The sequence below is a fragment of the Coffea eugenioides genome, chromosome 11 (assembly GCF_003713205.1).
Source record: "Coffea eugenioides isolate CCC68of chromosome 11, Ceug_1.0, whole genome shotgun sequence".
NCBI lineage: Eukaryota > Viridiplantae > Streptophyta > Magnoliopsida > Gentianales > Rubiaceae > Coffea > Coffea eugenioides.
In genome coordinates, this window is record NC_040045.1 from 28,770,827 (window position 1) to 28,782,469 (window position 11,643).

At 34.0% G+C, this 11,643-nt stretch overlaps 1 pseudogene; it reads left to right on the forward strand.

The window, feature by feature from the left end:
* The first annotated feature begins 3,939 nt into the window (after positions 1 to 3,939).
* The window catches only part of LOC113752199, a 39,347-nt pseudogene continuing 31,643 nt past the window's right edge, over positions 3,940 to 11,643 (forward strand).

An 11,643-nucleotide genomic window follows, 5' to 3' on the forward strand; every position in this document is an offset into this window, starting at 1 on the left:
GATGAATTAGGACATTACAATCCTTATTTTGATCAATATGGTGATAATTTGAGCAATTCTTATATTTATGGTTGGGATAATCAATGTACTTATAGTGATCCTTCATATTTTATGATTACCAACTTGAATGTGTCCAATATGAATCAAAACTATCTTGGGAGTTGGCAATAGAAAAAGTAATTAATGATCCTAAGCCAACTTGGGAGTTAGTTTTAGAAAAATTAGCTAATGCAACTTTCGACCGTTTTGATAGGGTTAAGGAAAAAATAGATGAATTAACTTCTCATTTTGGTAGAATACAAGAACAATTACATGTATTGTGTAAAGTTATTTCTTCTAATGATATGCAAAATGACCCCAGCATGAATGGTGGGAATGTTATATGTGAAAATGGATTGCATTTTGATGAAAATGATGAATCTCAATTATATTTCAATGAGCAAATATTCATTTCACATGATAGTACCTTTGGAGCTAATTTTGAACCTCAAGAGGTGAGCTTTAATGACTCATTTTTCACCCCTCTTAAGGAGTGTATTGAAAATATAGGTTTTAAAGGTATTATTGCCCAAGAAACCCTTATGATATCTCCTTTGGTGAGTTCTCAAGTGGTGCATATTAAAGATAATATCTATGAAACACTTGAAATAGGTAAGTCACTTCCACATCTCACATCATTAGAACATGTTGCTTTTACTATTAAACCACCTTTTAATGATCCACCACGATCAAAATTGGTGGATTATTCATTAACAAATCCTCCTTGAGAAATGAGGTGAAAAAGTCGAGTCAACGACTATAAACAAAAACGCTTATTGGGAGACAACCCAATGTTTTGGTTATTTTATTTTGGTGTGATTTCATGTTTAAATTATGTGTTGAGTTATTTTGTTGTTTTTCATTTGTTTCTCATTTTTCATCTTTAAGTTAATATTACTAATGATTATCAAATGGAACGCATGAAGCATTGCATATAAGTAGACAATAGTTCGTGAATTTCATGCTTTGACATTTCGATCGCAACAATAGGGGAGTATTACTTTTCTTTATCTTGATTTTCCTTTTTACACATTGAAGATAATGTGCATGTTAAGTGTGAGGGGAAGAATTGAGATTATATACATTGTATGTGATTGACTTGTTAGTTGCAAATATTGGACTTGTGTTTAAATTCAAAATTTTTTTAAAATCTTGTCCAATTCGCGAATTTGCCCAAAAGGTTTTAAATTTTTTCAATTTTATCCAAAGAGGTAACAAGTTTCATACCATTAGTAGTTCAAATTCCTTCCACATTTGAGATAAATATATGTGATTTGGAAACTTTTTTTTTCATTTAATTTGAAAATAACTATTATGTGATTATAATTTGTGCATTTGTAGAAAACTATATCTTGTAAAGTGGAGAAAATTATGTCTATTTTTTTGCATATTTAATGAAATTTCTTCTTTTTATTTGATTTTATAAGTTAAGTGATAAATATGGTCAATAAGTGTAATACTCTTCTCATGATTATTCTTTTGAGGAAATTATTATTATCTTTGCTGTAAAAAAAAGTGGAAAGAAAAAAGAGAAAAAATGAAAAAAAAGAAGAAAAAAGAAAATAAGATTTGTTCTACTCCAATGAATCTTGTACTTAGTAACCGGGAGTCTTCATTTACAAATGTCGACTTTCGCATAAAATGATACTTGAATTAAGAGTATGCAAAGCAACTTGAATATGTGAAGTGTTGAGTAACCGGTGATCTTCATCTAAAAATGTCGATTCTCGCGTCGAAAGACATTCTCACGTCTTAAGTAATATTTAGATATGTTATATGAATAAATATCTTTTTAACTAGAATAAAAAAATTATCATGAGTTTAGGAAGCATTATTATTGACCATATAAGCTGCTTGCTTGTGAAATTGAGTAAGGATGAAAAATCGATTTGAATTTGTTATAATAGTGGTATAATTGGCTCTCCTTTATTTTATATTATGAGTACTTGAGCATTAATGAAAGATTGCATAATGGTTATTTACCTTGTTTGGAGAAAATGAAGTTGAATGGTGCACATATGTTTATTTTCAAAATGTTGGATCATTGTTGGTTTGTATTTCTAATTGCTTGAGAACAAACAATGGTTCAAGTGTGGGAGTATTTGACAAGTAGATATTTTACGTATTTTTAGTGTGTTTTATTGGTTAGTTTTGGTGTGTTTTATTTAGTTTTATAGCTAATAAACTAGGATTCTAGTGAAAAAAAATTGCATTTTATGGATTTTTATGGTAAAAACTTCATATGTTGTAGGTTTAATGATTCAACCATCAAATGAGTACATTGAGAAGATAATTGGATGATTAATGATGGTTTAAAGTGATAAAAATAAAATATGAAGTGTAAAAGAGAAAATGCAATTTAAGGACAAAAGAATGCAAGAAAAGTCAACTTTGACAACCTGTGGTATTTCAGCTATATCTTGAGTTACATACATTGGATTGAGATGATTTTTGAACCATTTTGAAGCTAAGAGATGTATCTAAATTTGGTATGAAAACATCAAAGTCCAATTCAGCCATTGTCCTGGTCAAAATGTCGAAATACATAAGTTAAAGTCTGCTGTCGAAAGCTGACAATAGAGCTCTGACCAGTCAGTGGTATTTTGATCATATCTCGGTCCACAGAGCTCCAAATGGGATGATTCTTGAGGCATTGAAAATAGAATTCAAAGATCTACAACTTTCTTGTTTTACACAAGAGCTAGTTCTACCTCAATCATAGAGAAAATTGCAGTTGAATTGTCCAAATTCTGGTCAGAAATGGTTGCTCTCCACTTGTGCAACTTGTTTCCTTCTTTAATAATTCACAACTATTGATGAACGTGTAACAACCAATTAGCAGCTGTAAATGGGATGTTTCAAGCCTCATTTCTTGACTACATTCATCTATATATAGCCATGGACTTGCAAGATTCAAAATAACTTAGGAAGGGTAGAAAGAACTCCACAAAAATGTAGTGTTCACTAGTTTTTCTTAGTTCATTAGTTTAGTTACTTTTGAGTGTTATTCATTATTGTATTGGCTCAACAAGGAGACCAAAGGAGATGAAGAAGGAGAGGCTCAAGAAACTCTAGTGACAAGAGTTTTCTTCTTTCCACATCTTTATCTTTGTATTGAACTCTAAGTTTTGTTAATACAAGATTTGGATTAGTATTTAAATATGTGTTTCTAAAGTTTATACCTAGAGTATGGATGAACTTTCTATATCTTGTTTATGATGTTTACTTAATTATTTGGTGATATTATTTTGAACAAGTTATTTATCACTTTTGCTTTTCTAATCATGATTAACCGGTCATTAGTTGTGATTATCTAAAGGTGTTAAGTTTGTAATGAAAATTAGAATTTAATACTAGTTCAAAGAAGTGATAAGTCTAGGGAGTACACTCACGAGAGTAGAGGTGCACCTATGTGGTTTTAGTGACTTGTTTCATGTAATTTCATAGAAGAAATGAACTTGTAGTTAATTCATAACCACGAGAGTAGGTGTGGTTTAGCTATAAGTATAGTTGATTCACTACGAGAGTAGGTTTCACATACATTATGAAATTAAGTCATAACTAGCCAAGATAATAGCATTCACTTAATCGGTAATCTCATTTGCAAGAATAGTAAGAAATTTCATATCTCTAGGAGTTTTCTAGTGTTAATTTTCATTACTTTTATATTTATGGTAGTCTAGATAATAAAGGAGTTCGAAAAACACCAGTAATTACAATCTTCCCTTTGGGATCGACTTTTAATACCCTATACTCGCTCACGATTCGTATACTTGCGATAAATCGCGTATGGGGTATTTAGAAATTATAAATGTAAAACTTGATTGTGGATGAACTAATTGAATATGTATACACCGCGCACGTCAAATACTTAAAGAAGCTTAAAAGGGACTTGGCCCAATGCCTGAAACCAAAAATCAAGTGCTTAATGCACTTGATGTCGCAAAAACATAATGGTACCACATCATAGTAAAAAGAGTGGCTGGAATGGGCTTCTTCACTGATCATATGATTTCTTCAGCATATCTGTGATGCCCTCACTTCTCCCTAAGGCGAACCAAAGGGTATCCGCGGGACGCTTGCCCAACTCTCGTCAGGGCTCACTACAATCCACAATTCACAAGCCCAGAATACTTCAATAATATTTCAAATAACTCCAATACATAATAAAAGTACTTCAAAATATCTCACACTTACAATTAATCAACTCTCAAGCTTAATACAACCCAAAAGAATATTTACTACAGCCATCTGCTGTAATACAATTTAAAGTCTTCAAGAGAAAGCAATCTAGTACTATTCACGAGCACTCTTGGTCTCGAACCCTGTTTAAAGAAACCCAAAACGTGGGATGAGTTACACAGTCCAGTGAGGTTCCAAAACACTCTAGCAGTTCTAATAAATCAAGTAATTGAGCATACTGCATGTATGGTTCAAGGTTGCACATTGGCATATTAACATGAGACAATAATCATTGTACGAGTAATTTCAGCATATCACAAGTATGGCACATTTGCATGAAACGGTTATCATTATGTAAAATAAACACGCATTGAAGGATTCGGTATTCCATTGGAACCATTTCGGTCAACTGCACCTTATAACTTCCGGTCCCCACGGTACTGTCTGGCCATCGCCTTATCCCTCCAGTGGTAATACTCGAATATACCGAAACGGTGGCCCAGGATTCCAACCTACCCGATCGAGCCCAGTCCTGACTCGAGTAGGTCAGTAACCAAGGGCATGACCCAAGTTCAGCTTAGAGCTTACAACATGCACAAGTAATCAAATAATTTGGCTAACGGTAAAAATTTATTCTTTTGGTAGGTCGAGTGAGATAAAGTACACACTCGCCTTAAAGTGGTGGACAATTTCATATGAGCAATTGCTAGCAACAATTAACACATAAACACATAAGCAATATTTGATAATTTCATGTGAACATGTAATTTACGGTAATCAAATAATCTAGTACCAGGTAATCAAGTAGATAGGAAACGGTAAGAAATTACGGTAAACGGTAACGGTTGACGGTTAACGGTTGACGGTTGACGGTTAACGGTAGTAATCACGGTTAATTGGTAGACATTAGTCATTTTAATAGGCCGCCATTGGCCGTTTCCCACTTTTACCATTTAAGAGTCGAGGAGATTCACTCTAACCGACTTATGCAGTCATAACATAATTAATCATTTAAACACATCACATAAATATGCAATTCAAGTATTTCATGTCGGGTAATTCAAGTATACATTACTTAAATATGCATGAGTGTGGTAAATACTTAACATGTAGCACTTAACACTTAATGATCATGGATTAAGCATGATAGACTTATTCAAATTACGTACTCCTATATGGAACACTCACCTATTGCAACAAAAGAGTAAGTGCGTATACAATCTTTCAGGTGTTTCCCTCGAGATCCTCTTGAAGGTCTCCTTGAGCACCTGAGCAAACAATAGTTGTCTATTACACACCATCGCTTAAAATCCCTTACTTACCGTGAAGGTTGTACTAGTGGTCATTTTAAGGAGAATTCATGAATTGAGCCTTAATTATTTATAGTCGAGACTCGGAAGCATTTGAAATCAAGTGTAAAACGGTCTAGCAATATCGGAGTAAAATGGAAAGTTTGAAACCCTCAATTTCCTTTAAGTTCGAAAATTTCAGATTCGGCAAGCAAATTTTGAAAAATCAGATCTCACTCTCTATGAGTCCAAAATTGGAAAACTTGGTACCGTTGGAAACTACTTCCAAAGTACTAAAAGTTTCTAGAAGACACTTTTCCATGATTCCAAACAGAAGGTATTCAAAAATTGGCTCAAAGTTGCCGTTTTGAACATGAAGACAGCTTTCGGGGTTGATTTTTGGCCAACTTTGGGAATTCAGCAAAATTCACTCAATTTGAACTAGCCTTTGAAATTTAGAGCTCTATTAGAGTTACAATCAAAGTTTAAAATGGAACAAGCGGAATGAAAATTGAAGTTTTGAGCACCAAGATATGGTAGCTCAAATTTACCCAAATTTCTTTGTTAAACAAGGGTTTTCCAAAATCAAGTCACGAACTTTGGAAGTTTAGTTGAGAAATGAAACGGCCTCGGAATAACACCAAAATTAGCAGTGTAATACTACCATATAAGGGTTGTTCCTCTACCAAATTTCATAGAGAAATAAGCACAAAAAGTGGGTTAACAAAACCGTTGAAATCACAAGAAATTCTAAGGCTAAGCTGCCTTTGAACTTCCGTTTTGCCGTTTCCAAACATTTGGTCAAGGAACATTTCAAACATTGTTCATTCCAGTAGGAAATGTCCAAAATATTTTCAAGGTACATTCGATAGATGATTTACAATAAGAAACTTTGGATAACAAGTCCCAAACCGTAGTTAGTTTCAAATCTGTCCAAAACACTGTTTTCGTTCACAAAGTCAGTTTTGAATTTCGATCATAAATCACTCAATTCAACTCGGAATTGAGCTTGGTTGATGGATTTAGAAAATAGACTCATAAGGATATATTTTTTCAGAAGAAACCATTTTTAAAATCTGTCCATAAACAGCTCATTCGTGAGCATCAATTTGCAACTCGTGTGCTGCCTTCCAAGAAGCAACGAAACAGGACAGTGGATTTCAAATGAATGGTTTGGCTCACTCAAATGGAACCAGAACATGCATTTTATACCGTTAGAAATCTGGGAATGTCTAGTTCCCAGTACCGCAAACGGCACTTGATTCTGACATCGAAGTAAAAAGATATAGCCTAAACAAATACACTGCCTGGGTGAATACGGGATAAATTTCCAGATTGCTAAGCTGTCGTAAATCCAACATTTGGGTGACCAAATCAAGTTATTTTGAATGAAACTTTTTACACAACCAATATAACATGTAAACAACATAATCAAGCAATTAGAACCTCAAAATTTTGCACAAAAGTGGTCGGACAAGGCAGGGGTAAAATGGTCACTTTTGCTCCAAGCACCTCTTTTGATTTTTCTACCAACAATTCAACATTAATCCACTAATATAAGCACTAAACCACCATTAATTTCATCATCAATCATCAAATCAGTCTTTCCATCAAAGTGGGAGTTCATAGAGTCCACTCACCAATTTTACAACAATTTAAAGCTACCCATGAGAGTCCAAAAGCTCATGAGTGTAATCTAACTTCCATAAATCAAGAATTAAGAGGTTGATCGTTCATTACCTCTCTTGATGACTAAATCAGAATTTTTGGTCACTTTGAAGCTCAAGAAAACCGTGGAAATGAAGCCCCTTTTCTAGCTTAAGATGATCACCAAGTGTTTAGCAGAGTGTAGTTAAAATTTGAGGTGATTTGGTGGAGATTTGAAGCAAGAATCGATGAAGGAAAAATGAAGAACTTGGTCTTGTTTTTCCTTGGAGTTGCACGGCTGGAATGAAGAAGGAAAAGAAGGGATGATGGCTGATGATAAGCTTCCGTGAGAAGCTTTGAAATTTGTGGACAAGAAGTGCTCCAAAAGTCAACTCTCCCTCGATCGCGCGCATACGTTTCGTACTCGATTCCTTTCGAGTTTGTTTCACTAGTGCACTAAACCTCTAATGCACTTGTATTCATACTATTATTATTCACTCTTAATAATCTAGAAATAAATTTCTTAAGTCCCTCAATTAAATCGCGCGTGTGAAAACACGTATTTCCAATTTGTGCACGATAGAGTGAAATCTCCAAGAAATTCCTATATGATTGTACCACTAACTAATACTTGAATACTTAAACATGAAAATATCTATTTTTAAGACTAATGTATAAGTATCCAATTTTTTTCGAACTTATTGTATCATCAAATCGGTCACTGTCTCCAAACGCGTATTCACTATTTTCACTAAACGAACTTCTAAAAATTAATTTCCACAACAAGTCATTTTAAAAATATAAGAAAGTCATAGTTCCATGTAATTGGGTCTAAAAAGGTTAGAAAATAATATTCGGAGTAAACTGGCAATTAAATATTTAAATAAACTCGTAACATGAGTTTAAAATAAATAAATTTTACGAGTCCTCACGACTTTTCTTAATCTACTATTGATTATTCTTATTTTTCCAAAATTAATACACTCTCAATTAAAATATAGTCTCGAAAAATATGTATTCATTATTCCGGACTAAACGAGTTTTCGAAAAATAATTTTTTTTTTCTAATAAAACGCTTTAAAATCATAAGAGATGCGCTTTTCCATATAAATGGATTTTAAATAATCGAATTAAATAATTAATTAAGCCAGTAAAATAAATTAAATTAAGGAAATTTTCGGGTCCTCACAATATCACTCATCACCAAATTGCTCGATCGCATACACTACCATGTCGAAGGCTCAGGTATGCCTGGCAACTTGCCTCCTAACATATCCGCCGTTGTAAATAGAGTTGTGTTTTGTGGAACTTTAGCTAGCCAGCTCTTCTTCGGCTTGCTCGGGGATAAAAGGGGTTGCAAAAACGTCTATGTCATGACACGGTTGACCACGGTTTAAGCTCTCCTTTATCAGGATTTTCCTTTCAACGTGATCTAAAAGCTATCTTGGGAACCCTTTGCTTTTGGCAATTTTGGCTTGGTTTTGCTATTGGAGGCAATTATCTACTTTCTGCAACAATTATGTCAGAATATGCGAATAAGAAGACTCATGGCTATTTTATAGCGGCAGTGTTTGCTATGCAGGGACTTAAAATATTATGTGCCAGTATTTTTGCAATGATGATCTAGCAATTTTCAATGCAAGGTTTAAGGCTCCATCTTATGCAATTGATCCCACTGGCTCTACTGTTGCTCAAGCATATTAGTTCGGAGGATAGTTCTCATGGCTGGGGCAATTCCTGCCTTGCTAACTTACTATTGGAGGATGAAGATGCGAGAAAACGCATGATACACGACTCTAATTGCCAAGAATAAAAAACAAGCTACAGCAGGCATGCCTAAAGTTCTACAGGTTGATTTAGATTTAGAAGAAGTAATCGTGGAAGAAAAAAAACTCAGAATTCAGAAACTAAAATTGGAATTGGGACTGGAACTGGAAATGGATTTGGTTTATTCACCAAGGAGTCTCTTCGTCATGGGCTTCACTTGCTTGGTACAAAAGGGAGAATTCTTGGTTTGTGATGAAAAAAAAAATCATTCTACAAGTGGGGCGGTTTTTTTCATTTGTTCTTGAAATGGGGGTCTTCGCATTCGTGGAATGCGAGGTCACTGAGCTCGCATTCCGCGAATGCGAGCTCAGTTTGGAAAAAAAAAAAAAAAAGACCAAACTCCCGCATTCCCGAACTGGGATGCTTGCGCAATCAGTGCTAACAATGGCAGCACCAGCAATGCAAGCAGCAGTAGTATTGAATTGCAAAGCAACTGTTCATTCTTCGACAACAATGGCAGGGTTGGACTGAGTGAGGAAAAAGCAAAGAAAGAGCTTCGGGTAGCAGCGGGCAAAGGAGAAAGAAAAAGTACCGAGAAAGAGAGGGGAGATTGAGGGAGAAGTGATGGTTGAAGCAGAAAGGAAAACCAGAGAGAGAGTAAGGGAGGAAGAGAGACTGTGGGGAGCCAAAAAGGGAGAGAAAATCAGTAGAAAAAAAAAGAGAAAATGTGCAGAAAATGTGGGTGAACATTTCGAGCCAGGGTTGGATATCTGGCTTTCATGAGCGAAATCCGATCTGAATTTGGGTTGTATAAGTAACTTCTTCATTTCTGCATCATCTGCACTTGAAGGGGAAGATCTTTTGTTCACAAAATTTCAAAAAAAACACCTCTATGTCTGTTTTTCTTTTCTTTTTTTTTTTTGATTTGGATGGTAGGAAAATTCAGGGAGACCTCGCATTCAGCAAATGCGAGCTCCCTTGAGCTCGCATTTGCTGAATGCGAAGACCCCTTGACGGAACTCCATACAAAAAAGGCCCCCTTTGTAGAATTTTTTTTAAAATCATCATAATTTTAGAAATTTTCTCCAAAAACCACATGGTTCTTTCTTGACACTGCATTTTGCAGTCAAAATCTATTCCACAAGAATATCTTCAGCTTAATTGGATGGCTTCCTACAGCCAAGACTATGAATGCAGTTCATGAAGTCTACAAGATTGCCAGACTCAAATTCTAATTGCCCTTTTGGCTAGAACAACCACTGGACTCAAACAGGAAATCATATAGGCTTTGTGGTGCTATGCACGTTAACTTTCTTCTTCAGGAATTTTGGATCTAATGCAACCGCATTTGTTGTTCTAGTTGATTCTATTAGACATAAAGAGCAGGATCTTTAGTATGATTTGTAAATTAAAATTAAGAAATAAATTCAAAATTGGCATACCTTGTGACATTGAAGACATTTTGGAGAAGAATTCCACGCCTCTTTATCACCAAGCCTTTCAATCACCAAGGTTGTGAACTATAACTTTACGCTATCTAGTCTTCCCTCACTTAACTCTCTGTTATGTTATTTTAGTGATGGGTAAAAATAATATATGTCCGAGTAGTGAGAGGACCAGGAGCCCTAGAGCATTTATAGAGTCACAATCCCTCCCATCATAGGATAATGATAGATTCTAATATTTTTATCGTACTTTATTTGTCAACCATAATGATAAAATATAGTTTAATAATTACTATAATTATCTAATAAAGTACCACAATAAATATCATATAATACGTTGACATACAACAAATATAGGGTTTCCTACTTCCTCCAGTCATCTATTCTCATTTGAATTTTGTAATTAGTTATTCATATTTATTCATACAGTTATTTATCCTTCTAATTAATGGGAGTTATCTTAATAATATTATGCGTGGTCATGTAGGCCACATAAATATTCTAACATTCTCTCACTTGGACAAATGACTACATAAATAATAATTGTACAGAATCAAATAAATAGAGTGGCCACAATATTTAATCATGTTTATCCTACAATGTTATTAGAATGAATCATAGCGATTATATATCAATTTGAATATATTTCCTTCCATGTATCACAATTCTAACAACTTATTGTAGATAAACCTAATGAGGAAGAAATGGACAATAACTTTGATGTCCATTTAATGGTCCAAATATTAATCATGTGCATAATTCTCATGATAATGTCCACAAACAATAGGATTTAATATTTTACACTTATATGTCCAAACATCAATAATAGCAAAACCCCATTGAAAATATATGTTTGCAAAATATTTTGACACCAATATTTCATTATTGGGTATGCTCAAATGGACACCTTTTGACATATTCATAAAACAATGTAGTACATGATTCACTTTAATGTGTTTAAATCCATTAAAGCACTTACTGTTCTATAAAGATACAATAGTGGAAAGTCTCAACAAAACATAATGGACTTAATTATCCACAAATAGTTAGAAACATAATAGCAACTATACGATAAGCTAATGAGTTCTTTGTGAGTCATATGATCGTAACAACAACTTAGCCAGCATCCTTAAGTTGTAACATTAATGATCATAACTCAAATCTAACGAACTCAAGTAGTTGCAGCTATTTTGTTATTAATATTCTAACTTTAGGTCAATTTACTTGATTCAGCTCCCACTTTTCCTTATATACTTTAATAAAAGTGTCAAAGT